The sequence below is a fragment of the Saccopteryx bilineata genome, chromosome 7 (assembly GCF_036850765.1).
Source record: "Saccopteryx bilineata isolate mSacBil1 chromosome 7, mSacBil1_pri_phased_curated, whole genome shotgun sequence".
NCBI classification, from domain to species: Eukaryota; Metazoa; Chordata; class Mammalia; order Chiroptera; family Emballonuridae; genus Saccopteryx; species Saccopteryx bilineata.
In genome coordinates, this window is record NC_089496.1 from 14,355,323 (window position 1) to 14,372,655 (window position 17,333).

General features: G+C 39.1%; 1 protein-coding gene across 1 annotated transcript in view; it reads right to left on the reverse strand.

Annotated features, from left to right (window-relative positions):
* Window positions 1-17,333, reverse strand: part of RELN (reelin) — a 673,979-nt gene that overhangs the window by 39,666 nt on the left and 616,980 nt on the right. The gene's annotated exons all lie outside the window — the stretch shown is intronic.

The following is a 17,333-nucleotide window of genomic DNA, read 5'->3' on the forward strand; positions in this document are numbered from 1 at the left end:
GTCAAAGTGCACAAAACTTAAATTCTAGTAAGAATAACTTGAGCCAGTATATTCTGAAGTACATATTTTATTTTTATGCTCGAACTCTGCAATCCTGATAAGGCTTACATTAACCAACTAACTCATAACTCTGTTCTGCAATATCACACATGACTTCTGTAAGTAGATATTATAGATTCTGGGAATAATTTTTGTAAGACAGGCATGAGGTAGAAAATTTATTTCTTCAATTGTATATCACCAAATTAAGCCCAAAGTAGATATCAGTACTCTAAGTACTCAAAAAATAAATCTGTATTTGTTTTTACTCACACAGAAGCACTGCTAGATTATTCTCTGGTCATAAGCTCACTATGCAAACCATTACACAGGAAAAATAACCTACAAAGAATTTAGTCAAGTTCTGAGCTAGATCTATGCTAATGAATCTTAATAACCTTTTGATGATAATAAAGCTACTTGGTAGTGCTAAGAAAAATTTTAAGCTTTTCCTACTTAAAAGGGTGATTTTTATTAAATATATTTGTATTTGCGCCACTATGCCACATGATATACTAATAAAGGAATTGAGAATTAAATATTCAACAATGTCAAAATGGTAAACAAGTTATAATAAACTATTAAAATATTTTAAATATTTTAAAAAGACTGATATTAAAATATTTTAAAGATAATTAAGAACAAGGGAAAGTTATCAGAATTTAATACTTTTTTTTAATGTGACAGACAGACAGAGAGAGAGACAGATAGGGAAAGACAGGAAGGAAGAGAGATGAGAAACATCAATTCTTCGTTGCGGCTCCTTAGTTTCCTTAGTTGTTCATTGATTGCTTTCTCATATGTGCCTTGACTGAGGGGCTATAGCAGAGCAAGTGACCGCTTTCTCAAGCCAGTGACCTTGAGCTCAAGTCAGCAACCTTGAGCTTCAAAGCTAGTGACCATGGGTTCATGTCTATGATCCCACACTCAAGCCAGTGACCCCCTATGCTCAAGCTGGATGAGCCTGTGCTCAAGTTGGTGACCTTGGGTCCTTGAACCTGGGTCCTCTGGGTCCCAGTCCAACACTCCATCCACTGCACCACTGCCTAGTCAGGCCAAAATTTAATTGTAAATGAAAAAAAGACTACAGTGTTTAGAGCACTGGCCTGGCATATGGACATCTAGGTTTGATTTTGAGTCAGGACACACAAGAGAAACAAACATTTGCTTCTCTCTCCCTCTCTCTCTACCTTCTCTCTCTTCTCCTCCTGTAGCCAGTGGCTCGATTGGTCCAAGAGTGGCCTTAGTCACTAAAAATAGCTTGGTTGATTGAGCAACGGCCCAAGATGGGGTTGCTGGGTGGATCCCAGTTGGGGCACATGCAGGAGTCTTTCTCATTATCTCCTTTCCTTTCACTTAAAAAAAAAGAGAATAAAAAATATATACAATTTAGGATTATAATTTTGTTAAAAATATGTTTATATGTATATAAAGGCATAGAAAATAGAATCCAAGAAAAACACCAAAATTGATGATGGCTAATCTTCTGGGTGATTCTGATTTTCATCCTCATGAGTTTTTTGTATTTTCTCAATTTCATACTTTGAACATGTATTATTTTTGTGATAAAACATTAATAATTAAGTTTTTCCTCCTTTTTTTAGTGAAGTGACAGGCAGGGAGGCAAAGAGACAGACTCCCACATGTGCCCTGACTGTGATCCACCTGGCAAGGCCCCTACCGGGTGATGCTCTGCCCATCTAGGGCTGCTGCTCTATTGCTTAGCAACTGAGCCATCTCAGTGCCTAAGGCAGGCCATGGAGCCATCCTCAGCAATCAGGGCCATCTTACTGGAACTATTCAAGCCCTAGTTGTGGGAGGAGAAAAGAGAAGGAGGAGGGGGAAGGGTAAAGAAGCAGATGGTCGCTTCTGCTGTGTGCCCTGGCCAGGAATTGAACCCAGGGCTTTCACATGCCAGGCTGATGCTCTACCACTGAACCAACTGGCTGGAGCCAAATATTTTAAATTATTGAAAGTCCTCAAATTTCAAATTTCTTCAGCATAGGTTTCATTCCTCTGGAAGCTTCTAATCAGTCTTATTGTAAAATAATACATCTACCCTTCTGTACATGATTCTAGGTTCAAGTTGCATGCAACACAGTTTCGCCATCTGATGAATCTATGGTGAATGTCACATCTATTTTCACTGTTTGGGTAATACCTGCACCATTGGTGAGATGTCTCATTAAACATCCCTGCTTGACCTCAATATGCTATGTTTTATGTAGCCACATACTTAATATAAGTCACAAATGTAAAAAAAGATGACCAAGTAGTGTTATAAAATGAAAAGAAAACAAGACACTGAAAATAAGAACGGCCTGAAGACATCCTTGCTAGTTCACCAAGATAACTGCGCTACTCCTGTTGAGAAAGAAAAGTAACAAGCAAGGCTTGGGATCCTCTCTGAAACATGAACTGCCATCACAAATGTATCTGACATGCAGCAACACAGAATTCTTGTCTTTTGCTATTAAACCAAGTAACCAAGAAATGTTGGCTTTCTACCCAAAGAAGAAAGTAGAAACCAAAATGAAAATTTTCTAAAAGAAATAAAACTATATTGTTAACATTATAGTATGTTACTTATTAAAAAGATCCTTGAGTTGCAGCAAGATAGCGATGGAGTAGGCGGACGTACTAACTTCCACCTCCCACAACCAAAGTGGATTACAACTTAATTTTAAGAACCATCATCTGGAAAAACCAACCTTGGACTAAACTAAGAGGACTCTTTAACCAAGGAACACCGAAGAAGTCACACAGAGACTGGTAGGAAAAGCGGAAATGTGGAGAAAGCGGCCCAGCTCCTGGGTGTGAATGCCAGTCCAGAGAGACTCGCGTGGCGGGAAGTGAGTTTAGTGGAGAGGTGAGGGTACTGAGTCCCAGGAACAAAGCCCCAGCCTGCAGCCCCAGAGCCTAGAAGAGGTATACAGACAGTATTTAGCTGAGAAACAAGTCAGGATACTGTTTGTGAGAAAGAGACAGATTTCTCAGACCCAGGATTCTTCTTAAAGGAACAATGCAGAAAACCTCTTTCACAACCACTCACAAGGGGCTCTGGAGGACAGGAAGAGAGGAGAGGACCAGAGTAGCAGGAAGAGAGTGTAATCTAGGAGGCACAGGCAGAAACATTTTGAGGGACAGCCACCCTAACCCCTGGGCCGAGTCACCCCCCAAATCTGAAGCAAATTATTTCCTTTGGAAACAGCAATACCAGCAAAGGGAAGCAGGACACCAGCCAAACAAGCTCTCCCATGGCACTCAGAGCAGAGTTGCTTAGAAGGAGGGAGCCTTAAGGATACAGTATTGAGTGCTAGGGTCTGAGGTGCAGTGCCCCCAACCACACTGCTGAGGGCTTGCTGGAGGGCAGGCAGTAGCTGGACGCAGAAGTGCAGTCTGGCGGGGGTGGAAGCCAGGCCAGCCGTGACTGAGGCCTGGCATGAGCTCAGTCCCGCCTGGCGGGGGCAGAAGGGGCACATGAAAATGGTCCGGCCAGCTGCGGCCTGCCTGCAATCCCGCCTGCAGGGGAAAGGCAAAAGCCCAGGATCTGCAGAGACCCATGGCTGAGCGAGGGCACGCATCCCCGCCCGGCCTGCAGAGCCCGGGCTTGTGGCCTGATGCATGACTGCAACTCTGCCCACGGGGCTGGCCAAAGGCCCGGGAACAGATGGAGAACCGTGGCTGAGCACAGGCACGCAGCCCCACCCACCCAGGGGAGCCCGGGGCTTGCGCCCGAGTCAGGAGTGCAGCTCTGCCTGTGAGGGCAGGGCGAAAGCCCAGGAATAGGTGGACACCTGCAGCTGAGCAAAGGTGCTCACCCCTGCCTGCGGTGCTGAGGCTTGTGGCCCAGGGTGCAGCGCGCAGCCCCACCTGCAATGGCAGGCCAAAGGCGCAGGCTTGTAGACCTGGGCATGTGAACACAGCCCTTCCTGTGGAGGAGAGGCAGAAACCGCAGTGACAGCCGCAGCCAGCTGGTACCAGCAATGCACATTCCTGAACGCTAGAGGCAGCAGCAGAGGGGGTGGTGGGCCTGCGGACAGACCACACCTAGGGAACACAGAGGACACACCTATTAAATTACAGTGGCCACACCCTTTATACACAAACAAAATGGTAAGGCAGAGAAATGCAACCCAATTGAATCAAGAGAAATGCTATAACCAAATTACCAGATGCAGAATTTAAAATAATGATTGTTAGGATGCTCAAAGATCTTAGAACAACAATAGATGATCATAACAAACAACTAAATAAAGAGATAGCGAGTATAAAAAAAGGACACTGAAATAAAAAAAAAAATCAGTCAGAAATGACAAATACAATATTAGAAATAAAGACCACAATGGAAGGAATTAAAAGCAGGATGGATGAAGCTGAGGATGGAATCAGTGAGTTAGAAGACAAGATAAACAAAGGCACGGAATCGGAGCAGCAAAAAGAAAAGAGACTCAAAAATTCTGAGAAAACTCTAAGAGAGCTTTGTGACAACATGAAGAGAAATAACATCCGCATCATAGCATCATAGGGGTTCCTGAAGAAGAAGAGAAAGAACAAGGGATAGAGACTTTGTTCAATCAAATTATAGCTGAAAACTTCCCTAAATTGATGCAGGAAAAAGTCACACAAGTTCAAGAAGCACAGAGAATTCCATTAAAGAGAAACCCAAAGAAATCTACACCAAGACACATCATAATTAAAATACCAAAGCTAAGTGATAAAGAGAAAATATTAAAAGCTGCTAGAGGATAAAAGGCTATCACCTACAAAGGAGCCCCCATAAGGATGACATCTGACTTCTCAACAGAAACACTTGAAGCCAGAAGGGAATGGCAAGAAATATTCAAAGTAATGCAGAACAAGAACCTACAACCAAGATTACTTTATCCAGCAAGGCTATCATTTAAAATTGAAGGAGAAATAAAAAATGTCCTAGATAAAAGAAAAAACAACTCAAGGAACTTATTACAACCAAACCAATGCTACAAGAAATGTTAAGGGACCTGCTGTAAACAGATCAAAGGGGAAAAAATATAGCAAAAGAGAAATACAGCTTTAAAGAATAAAATGGCAATAAACAACTACATATCAATAATAACCTTAAATGTAAATGGATTAAACGATCCAATCAAAAGACATAGTGTAGTTGCATGGATAAGAAAACACGACCCATACATATGCTGTCTACAAGAGACACACCTTAAATCAAGAGATGTCCATAGACTGAAGTTAAAAGGATAGAAAAATATATTTCATGCAAATGAAAATGAAAAAATAGCTGGGGTAGCAATACTTATATCAGACAAAATGGACTTTAAAAGAAAGGCTATAGTAAGAGATAAAGAAGTTCACTACATAATGATAAAGGGAACAATCCAACAGGAAGATATGACTATTATAAATATCTACGCACCTAATATAGGAGCGCCTAAATATATAAAGCAGACTTTGATGGATATAAAGGGCGAGATCAACAGCAATACTATAATAGTAGGGGATATCAATACCCCACTAACATCACCAGATAGATCCTCAAGAAAGAAAATTAACAAAGAAACAGCAGACTTAAAGTGCACACTAGCTCAATTTAGTAAATATCTTCAGACCCTTTCACCCTAAAACAGCAGAATATACATTCTTTTCAAGTGCTCATGGTACATTCTCTAGGATAGGCCACAAATTAGGGCACAAAAGCGATCTCAACAAATTTAAGAAGATAAATCATATCAAGCATTTTCTCTGATCACAATGATATGAAACTAGAAATCAACCACAATAGAAAAACTGAAAAATACTCAAACACTTGGAAACTAAATAGCATGTTATTAAATAACAAATGGGTTAACAATGAGATCAAAGAAGAAATAAAAAAATTCCTAGAAACAAATGATAATGAGCATAAAACAACTCAAAATTTATGGGGCACAGCAAAAGCAGTCCTGAAAGGGAAGTTTACAGCTAGAAAAAGCTCAATTAAACAACTTAACCCTGCATCTAAAAGAAATAGAAAAAACAACAGCAAGTAAAGCCCAGAGGTAGTAGAAGGTAGGAAATAATAGAGATCAGAGCGGAAATAAATGACATAGAGGCTAAAGAAATAATACAGAGGATTAATGAAACAAGGAGATGGTTCTTTGGAAAGGTAAATAAGGTCAATGAACCTTTAACAAGACTCACTAAGAAAAAAAGAGGACTCAAATAAATAAAATTAGAAATGAGAGTGGAGAAATAACAACTGACACAACAGAAATATAAAAGAATTGTAAGAAAATACTATGAAGAACTGTATGCCAAAAAATTAGACAACCTAGATAAAATGGACATATTCCTTGACACATATAAGATTTTAAAAATCAATTGGAAAGAATCAGAAAACCTAAATAGACTGATTACAACAAATGAGATCGAAACAGTTATCATAAAACTCCCAACAAACAAAAGCCTGGGGCCCAATGGCTTCACAAGTGAATTCTACCAAATAGTCAAAGAACTAACTCCTATCCTTCTCAAGCTATTTCAAAAAATTCAAGAGGAAGGACAACTTCCAAGCTCCTTTTATGAGGCGAGCATAATTCTGATTCCAAAACCAGGCAAAGACAACACAAAAAAAGAAAATTATTGGCCAATATCCCTGATGAATTTAGATGCTAAAATTCTTAACAAAACATTATCCAACCAGATACAGCAATATATGAAAAAAAAATCATACACCATGATCAAGTGGGTTTCATTCTAGGTAGGCAAGACTGGTACAATATTCGCAAATCAATGTGATTCATCGCATAAACAAAAGGAAAGAGAAAAACCACATAATAATTTCAATAGATGCAGAAAAAGCATTTGATAAAATCCAGCACCCATTTATGATAAAAACTCTCAGCAAAGTGGGAATACAGGGAACATACCTCAACATGATAAAGGCCATCTATGACAAACACACAGCCAACATCCTACTCAATGGGCAAAAATTAAAAACAATCTCCTTAAGATCAGGAACAAGGTATGGGCCCCTTTCACCACTCTTATTCAACATAGTCCTGGATGTCCTAGCCACAGCAATCAGACAAGAAGAAGAAATAAAAGGCATCCTAATTGGAAAAGAAGAAGTAAAACTATCATTATTTGCAGATGATATGATATTGTATATAGAAAACCCTAAAGTCTCAGTCAAAAGACTAATGGACCTGATAAATGAATTCAGCATTGTGGTAGGATATAAAATTTATACTCAGAAATCAGAAGCATTTTTATATACCAACAAAGAACTGTCAGAAAGAGAAATTAAGGAAACAATCCCCATCACTATTGCAACCAAAAACATAAAGTACCTAGGAGTAAATTTAACCAAGGAGATTAAAGACTTGTACTTAGAAAATTATAAAACATTGATAAAAGAAATCAAGGAAGATACAAACAAGTGGAAGCATATACCAAGCTCATGATTAGGAATAATAACCATCATTAAGATGTTTATTTACCCAAAGCAATTTATAAATTCAATGCAATACCAATTAAAATACCAATGTCATACTTGAAAGATATAGAACACATACTCCAAAAATTTACATGGAACCAAAAAAGAACACGAATAGCCTCAGCAATCTTGAAAAGGAAGAATAAAGTGGGAGGTATCACACTTCCTCATATCAAGTTATTCTACAAGGCCATTGTACTCAAAACAGCTTGGTACTGGCATAAGAACAGGCATATAGATCAATGGAACAGAACAGAGAACCCAGAAATAAACCCACACCTTTATGGACAACTGATATTTGACAAAGGAGGTAAGAGCATACAATGGAGTAAAGACAGCCTCTTCAACAAATGGTGTTCGGAAAATTGGACATCTACCTGCAAAAAAATGAAACTAGACCACCAACTTACACCAGTCACAAAAATAAACTCTAAATGGATAAAAGACTTAAATGTGATTTTTGACGTCAGAGTAATGGCGAGGTAGGAAGCAATACCGATAAATCTCCCCCAAAACTCAACAAGATCTTCAACCAGAAACAGAAAAACCTATCCTTGGAGCCTCCAGATGTTTCGCAATACACCCGAAGTTATGGTCGAGCGAAAAATTGGCTAAATATATAACCAAACCCCAAAGGAAATAGGGAGTAAGAAATGCTCCACCTTCCGCACTAACCTAAACAGGGCGGCTTTCTCTGGGATCTGTGAATATAGAAACTGAGGCGGGCAAAGGGGGTGAATAGATCCAGGCCGTGGCACAAACGGCAGAACCAGGCTGTGGCACGGAGATCCAAGCCAAGGAAAAACTGTTCCTGTGGCAACCTGGGCAATACAAGCTAATACTCGCGCCAAACCCAGACAAAGAAAGACAAGCGGGGCAGCCATTTTCCCCGATCCCCTAGTCGGCGCGTGCAGATAGTGGGTGAGAGATTCCTTCCAAAGCCCAGGGAGTGGGCGCCCGTGTTGTCCCACAGAGAGGCAGAGTCAGAGGCCTTTGTGTGGGCCGAAAGCGGAATCTCTGGGTAGCCCCAGTGCCCTGGGAAAGCCACGCACGGGAGGGAGCGAGAACTAATTCCAACGGTGGAACTTTTCCGTGCTGGTGGGGGTTTCACTCAGAGGGAAATGCGGCCAGCATGATATCCTGGTCTGCGCGCGCAAATAGTGAGCGAGAGATTCCTCCAAGTGCCTCGGCAGTGCGTGCCTGTGTTATTGCACAGAGGGGCAGAGTCAGGGGCCTTTGTGTGGGCCAAAGCAGAATCTTGGGCTGCCCTAGCGCCTTGCAAAAGCCACGCACGGGGATGGAGCGAGAGCCAATTCCAATGCTGGAACTTTTCCATGCGGTTGGGGGTTTCACTCAGAGCGTGAGACTGCCGGCCTGATATCCTGGTCTGCGCGCGCAGATAGTGAGCGAGAGTTTCCTCCAAGCGCCCCGGGAGAGGGCACCCGCCTGTGTTACCGGACAGAGTGGCAGAGCCAGAGGTCTTTGAGTGGGCGGAAGCCCCGCCTGATTATGCTAGCAGCTCTGACTGACTGAGCCTTATCCAGAGCCCTGTGCTGAGTGGAAATAGAGTGGGGAGTTGTCAGCTCTTTGAGCCTCTTACTATCCAGGCAGAGGCAGCAGCAACCCCATAGCTGGATTATCAGGCTACTAATTGAGGAAGGAAAGACTAGGAGAAAGGCTCCAGGAACACGGACTCTCTCACTGTTGGAGCCTATAAATGCTAATGAGCCTTGACTGCCAACGAGACTAAAGCACAATACATGACATCGCCATAGAGACTTATCAACTACAAACCTCTACCTGAGCGTGCCAAAGGGGCAGAACCTGGGGTACAGAGTCACCGACCAGGAAGAGGGAGAGAAAAGAAAAAGCAAGAAGATAACCTCTCAAAATCAAGAATAATCTGCAGACTTTATAACCTATCCCATTTTATTATATTTGTTCGTTTGTTTCTCTTATCTTCATTCTTGATATATTTTTTTTCCTCCTCCAATTTGGCCGATTAACTCTCTGCTGGTCTTACCTCTCCTCTCCTTGAACTACACTACCCATAAGTGTTACATCTCCCATTATCTTTTCTTTCCTCTTCCTTTCTCTCTATGAGGGTTGCACTACAAAATCCTTAACTCTCTCTCTCTCTCCTCTTTTTTCTTTTTTCTTCTTTTAACGGTTCCCTTTTTTTTTCTCTCTCTCTCTCTTTCTTTTCTCCCTCTATATTAGTTTCTTCCTTTCTCCTTTACATCTCCTCTCATTCAAACCTCAATAACAAACAAATTATCTTATCTGGGACTCAAATTTATGTTTGTGGTATTTTGGGGTTTTTTTACTTCACCTTTTAAACTCAGTAGCAGTGCTCCCATCCCTGGCTCTCCATTTTATCTAGATCATGTTCCACTAAATACAATAGTAATTTTTTAATTTGTCTCCCCATTTTTCTGTTTCCCTCTTATTCCTCTCATCATAACTCTTAGTCAACCAACACCTAAAAGCAAATCATTTTATTCTTGACCCAAATTTTTTCCTTATTTGCTTTTTGTGGGTCCATACCGCCTTCTTTTTTTCTTTCTTTCTTTCTTTTTTTTTTTTTTTTTTTGCCCCTTTATTACTTTTCCCCAATTCAGGTCCTCCATTACAGGCATTGTTTGTTATAATTCAGAGTTCACCACAAGATTTTCTCAAGAAAGAGGGGAGAGGAGAGGAGAGGAAAAAAGGAGGGGGGGGAATAATTTCCTTTTTTTAAAATTTTAATTTAATTTTATTTTTCTTTATTTCATTATTAATTTTTTTAAAAAAAACAACTCTTCGATTTTTTATTTTTTTAACTTTTGATTCTTTATTAAATCTCATTAATACTATCAACAAAACCATCCTCAGATGCCATTAAGGAAGAGAAAATCGAATATCATGGATACAAAAGAAAGAGAGGTAACACAGCTAGATGAGGAAAAATCTATGGAGAAAAAATTTAATATATTGGAAACCTTGGAGCTAAATGACAGACAATTCAATATAGAAATCCTAAAAATCCTCTGAGATATACAAGAAAACACAGAAAGGCAATTTAGGGAGTTCAGAAAACAACTCAATGAACACAAAGAATATATTTCCAAGGAAATTGAAACTATAAAAACAAATCAAACAGATGAAAAACTCAATTCACGAGCTGAAAAACGAAGTAACAAGCTTAGCTAATAGAACAGGTCAGATAGAAGAGAAGATTAGTGAAATAGAAGACAAGCAACTTGAGGCTCAACAGAGAGAAGAAGAAAGAGACTCAAAAATTAAAAAAAATGAGATAGCCCTACAAGAATTATCAGACTCCATCAAAAAGAATAACATAAGAATAATAGGTATATCAGAGGGAGAAGAGAGAGAAAATGGAATGGAGAACATCCTCAAACAAATAATAGATGAGAACTTCCCAAGCCTGTGGAAAGAACTAAAGCCTCAAGTTCAAGAAGCAAACAAACTCCTAGTTTTCTTAACCCCAACAAACCTACTCCAAGGCATATCATAATGAAATTGGCACAAACGAACAGCAAAGAAAAAATTCTCAAGGCAGCCAGGTAAAACAAGAATACAACATATAAAGGAAGGCCCATTAGATTATCATCAGATTTCTCAGCAGAAACTCTACAAGCTAGAAGAGAGTGGACCCCAATATTTAAAGTCCTGAAAGAGAGAAACTTTCAGCCACGAATACTATACCCATCAAAGCTATCCTTCAAATATGAAGGAGAAATAAAGACATTCACAGATACAGAAAAGATGAGGAAATTTATCATCAGAAAACCCCCACTCCAGGAATTACTAAAGGGGGTTCTCCAATCAGATACAAAGAACAAAAAAAAAACCAAAGCCACAAGTAAAAGCTCCAAGAAGAACACAATAAAACCAAATTTAAACTGTGACAACAACAAAAAGAAAGTGGAGGAGAGGATGGAGATTAATAGTAGAAAGGACGATGGAGTGCAAAAGTACTCACAAAATAGTTCGCTACAATGAACAGAGTAGGAACCCTTTTCATTACTTAAAGGTAACCACCATTGGAAAAACCACCCCAGAAGCACATGAGATAAAAAAGATAGCAACAGAGGATAGATGTATGGAATACAACCAAATAAAAACAAAAGATAGAAAAACAAAAGAGAAGGATCAAACAAGACACAAAACTAACAGAAAGCAAGATATAAAATGGCAATAGGGAACTCACAAGTGTCAATAAATTACACTAAATGTAAACGGATTAAACTCACCAATAAAAAGGCACAGAGTAGCAGAATGGATTAAAAAAGAAAATCCAACTGTATGCTGCCTACAGGAAACTCTTCTAAGTAACAAGGATAAAAACAAATTCAAAGTGAAAGGTTGGAAAACAATACTCCAAGGAAATAACATCCAAAAAAAGCAGGCGTAGCAATACTCATATCTGATAATGCTTATTACAAGACAGCAAAAGTACTCAGAGACAAAAATGGCCATTTCATAATGGCTAAGGGGACACTGAATCAAGAAGACATAACAATTCTTAATATATATGCACCAAACCAAGGAGCACCAAAATATATAAGACAGCTACTTATTGACCTTAAAACAAAAATTGACAAAAATACAATCATACTTGGAGACCTCAATACACCACTGACGGCTCTAGATCGGTCACCCAAACAGAGAATCAACAAAGACATAGTGGCCTTAAACAAAACACTAGAGCACCTGGATATAATAGACATCTACAGGACATTTCATCCCAAAGTGACTGAGTATACATTTTTATTTAGTGTACATGGATCATTCTCAAGAATTGACCATATGTTGGGCCACAAAAACAACATTAGCAAATTCAGAAAAATCAAAGTTGTACCAAGCATATTTTCTGATCATAAAGCCTTGAAACTAGAATTCAACTGCAAAAAAGAGGAAAAAAATCCCACAATAATGTGGAAACTAAACAACATACTTTTAAAAAATGAATGGGTCAAGAAGAAATAAGTGCAGAGATCAAAAGTTATATACAGACTAATGAAAATGACAATACGACATATCAGAATCTATGGGATGCAACAAAAGCAGTGATAAGAGGGAAGTTCATATCACTTCAGGCATATATGAACAAACAAGAGAGAGCCCAAGTGAACCACTTAACTTCACACCTTAAGGAACTAGAAAAAGAAGAACAAAGACAACCCAAAACCAGCTGAAGAAAGGAGATAATAAAAATCAGAGCAGAAATAAATGAAATAGAGAACAGAAAAACTATAGAAAAAATTAATAGAACAAGGAGCTGGTTCTTTGAAAAGATCAACAAAATTGACAAACCCTTGGCAAGACTTACCAAGGAAAAAAGAGAAAGAACTCACATAAACAAAATCCAAAATGAAAGAGGGCAAATCACCATGGACACCGTAGATATACAAAGAATTATTGTAGAATACTATGAAAAACTTTATGCCACTAAATTCAACAACCTAGAAGAAATGGATAAATTCCTAGAACAATACAACCTTCCTAGACTGAGTCAAGAAGAAGCAGAAATCCTAAACAGACCTATTAGTGGAGAAGAAATAGAAAAAACCATTAAAAGCCTCCTCAAAAATAAAAGTCCAGGCCCAGACGGCTATACCAGCGAATTTTATCAAACATTCAAAGAAGACTTGTTTCCTATCCTACTGAAAGTTTTCCAAAAAAGTGAAGAAGCAGCAATACTTCCAAACACATTTTATGAGGCCAACATAACCCTCATTCCAAAACCAGGCAAGGATGGCACAAAAAAAGAAAACTACAGACCAATATCTCTAATTAATACAGATGCCAAAATACTAAACAAAATACTAGCAAATCGAATACAACAACATATTAAAAAGATAATACATCATGATCAAGTGGGATTCATCCCAGAATCTCAAGGATGGTTCAACATATGTATAACGGTTAACATAATACACCATATCAACAAAACAAAGAACAAAAACCACATGATCTTATCAATAGACGCAGAAAAGGCTTTTGATAAAATACAACACAATTTTATGTTTAAGACTCTCAACAAAATGGGTATAGAAGGAAAATATCTCAACATGATGAAAGCCATATATGATAAACCATCAGCTAACATCATATTAAATGGCACTAAACTGAAGGCTTTCCCCCTTAAATCAGGAACAAGACAGGGTTGTCCACTCTCTCCACTCTTATTTAATGTGGTACTAGAGGTTCTCGCCAGAGCAATCAGACAAGACAAAGAAATAAAAGGCATCCATATCGGAAAAGAAGAAGTAAAGGTATCACTTTTTGCAGATGATATGATCCTATACATCGAAAACCCCAAAGAATCCACAAAAAGACTACTAGAAACAATAAGCCAATACAGTAAGGTTGCAGGATACAAAATTAACATACAGAATCAATAGCCTTTCTATATGCCAACAATAAAACAATTGAGAACGAACTCAAAAGAATAATCCCCTTCACGATTGCAACAAAAAAAATAAAATACTTAGGAATAAATATAACAAAGAATGTAAAGGACTTATATAATGAAAACTATAAACCATTGTTAAGGGAAATCGAAAAAGATATAATGAGATGGAAGAATATACCTTGTTCTTGGTTAGGAAGAATAAATATAATCAAGATGGCTATATTACCCAAAGCAATATACAAACTTAATGCAATTCCCATCAAAATTCCAATGACATTTTTTTTTTCATTTTTCTGAAGCTGGAAACAGGGAGAGACAGTCAGACCGACTCCCGCATGCGCCCGACTGGGATCCACCTGGCACGCCCACCATGGGGCAACGCTCTGCCTACCAGGGGGCAATGCTCTGCCCATCCTGGGCGTCGCCATGTTGCGACCAGAGCCACTCTAGCGCCTGAGGCAGAGGCCACAGAGCCATCCCAGCGCCCGGGCCATCTTTGCTCCAATGGAGCTTTGGCTGCGGGAGGGGAAGAGAGAGACAGAGAGGAAAGTGCGGCGGAGGGGTGGAGAAGCAAACGGGCGCTTCTCCTGTGTGCCCTGGCCGGGAATCGAACCCGGGTCCTCCGCACGCCAGGCCGACGCTCCACCGTCCAATGACATTTTTTAAAGAAACAGAGCAAAAAATCATCAGATTTATATGGAACTATAAAAAACCCCGAATAGCCAAAGCAATCCTAAAGAAAAAGAATGAAGCTGGGGGCATTACAATACCTGACTTCAAACTATATTATAGGGCCACGACAATCAAAACAGCATGGTATTGGCAGAAAAATAGACACTCAGACCAATGGAACAGAATAGAAAGTTCAGAAATAAAACCACATATATATGGTCAAATAATTTTTGATAAAGGGGCCAAGAACACACAATGGAGAAAAGAAAGCCTCTTCAATAAATGGTGCTGGGAAAACTGGAAAGCCACATGCAAAAGAATGAAACTGGACTACAGTTTGTCCCCCTGTACTAAAATTAACTCAAAATGGATCAAAGATCTAAACATAAGACCTGAAACAATTAAGTACATAGAAGAAGACATAGGTACTCAACTCATGGACCTGGGTTTTAAAGAGCATTTTATGAATTTGACTCCACAGGCAAGAGAAGTGAAGGCAAAAATTAATGAATGGGACTACATCAGACTAAGAAGTTTTTGCTCAGCAAGAGAAACTGATAACAAAATAAACAGAAAGCCAACTAAATGGGAAATGATATTTTCAAACAACAGCTCAGATAAGGGCCTAATATCCAAAATATACAAAGAACTCATAAAACTCATCAACAAACAAACAAACAATCCAATAAAAAATGGGAAGAGGATATGAACAGACACTTCTCCCAGGAAGAAATACAAATGGCTAACAGATATATGAAAAGATGCTCATCTTCTTTAGCTATTAGAGAAATGCAAATCAAAACTGCAATGAGATACCACCTCACACCTGTTAGATTAGCTATTATTAACAAGACAGGTAATAGCAAATGTTGGAGAGGCTATGGAGAAAAAGGAACCCTCATACACTGTTGGTGGGAACGTAAAGTAGTACAACCATTATGGAAGAAAGTATGGTGGTTCCTCAAAAAACTGAAAATAGAACTACCTTATGACCCAGCAATCCCTCTACTGGGTATATACCCCAAAAACTCAGAAACACTGATACATAAAGACACATGCAGCCCCATGTTTATTGCAGTATTGTTCACAGTGGCCAGGACATGGAAACAACCAAAAAGCCCGTCAATAGATGACTGGATAAAGAAGATATGGCACATATACACCATGGTATACTATTCAGCCATAAGAAATGATGACATCGGAACATTTACAGCAAAATGGTGGGATCTTGATAACATGATACGAAGCGAAATAAGTAAATCAGAAAAAACCAGGAACTGCATTATTCCATACTTAGGTGGGACATAAAAGTGAAACTAAGAGACATTGATGGGAGTGTGGTGGTTACGGGGGGGAGGGGGGAATGGGAGAGGGAAAGGGGGAGGGGGAGGGGCACAAAGAAAACAAGATAGAAGGTGACAGAGGACAATCTGACTTTGGGTGATGGGTATGCAACATAATTGAACGACAAGATAACCTGGACTTGTTATCTTTGAATATATGTATCCTGATTTATTGATGTCGCCCCATTAAAAAAATAAAATTATTTATATATATAAAAAAGACTTAAATGTAAGGCGTGAAACCATAAGCATCTTCGAAGAAAACAGGCAGTAAACTCTCTGATATCTGTCGCAGCAATATATTTGCCTATTTATCTCCACGGGCAAGTGAAATAAAAGAAAAGATAAACAAATGGACTATATCAAACTAAAAAGCTTCTGCACTGCTAAAGACTATAAGAACAGAATAAAAAGTCAAACTACACAATGGGAGAACACATTCGACAATACGTCTGATAAGGGGTTAATAACCAAAACTTATAAAGAAGTTGCAAAACTCAACACCAGAAAGACAATCCAATCAAGAAATGGGTCAAAGAAATGAATAGACACTTCTCCAAAGAGGACATTCAGATGGCCAATAGGCATATGAAAAAATGCTCAACATCACTAATCATTAGAGAAATGCAAATTAAAACCACAATGACATATCACCTCAAAACAGTCAGAATGGCGCTTATCAACAAAACAACACAGATTAAGTGCTGGCGAGGATGTGGAGAAAAGATGACTCTGCTGCACTGCTGGTGGGAATGCAGACTGGTGCAGCCACTGTGGAAAATAGTATGGAGATTCCTCAAAAAATTAAAAAGTGAACTGCCTCTTTACCCGGTTATCCCACTGTTAGGAATATAATCTAAGAACACCATAGCACTGTTTCAAAAGGAGAAATGCACCCCCATGTTTATAGCAGCATTGTTCACAATAGCAAAAATCTGGAAACAGCTCAAGTGTCCATCAGTGGACAAGTAGATTAAAAAGCTGTGGTACATTTATACAGTGGAATACTTTGGGGCCATGAAAAATAAGGAAATCTTACCTTTTGCGACAACATGGATGGATATGGAAACTATTATGTTAAGTGAAATAAGCCAGGCAGAAAAAGAAAAATATTACACTCATTTGAGGAATCCAATGAACAATGTGAATTTAGGAATGGAACTGAGACAGAGGAGAGATCAAAGGGACCAGAGGAAAAGGGGATGACAGGATGGGATAAACCTGAAGGGCAGGGGGAAGGCGTTATGGGCAGCAGGGCAAGGGAGAGAGGTTGAGGGGAATATGGGGGGGGCGATGCATTCGGGGCAACACCAGAATGTATGTAAACACAAGTTAATTTCAATAAAAAATTAATAAAATTCCATCAAAAAAACATACTTGATGG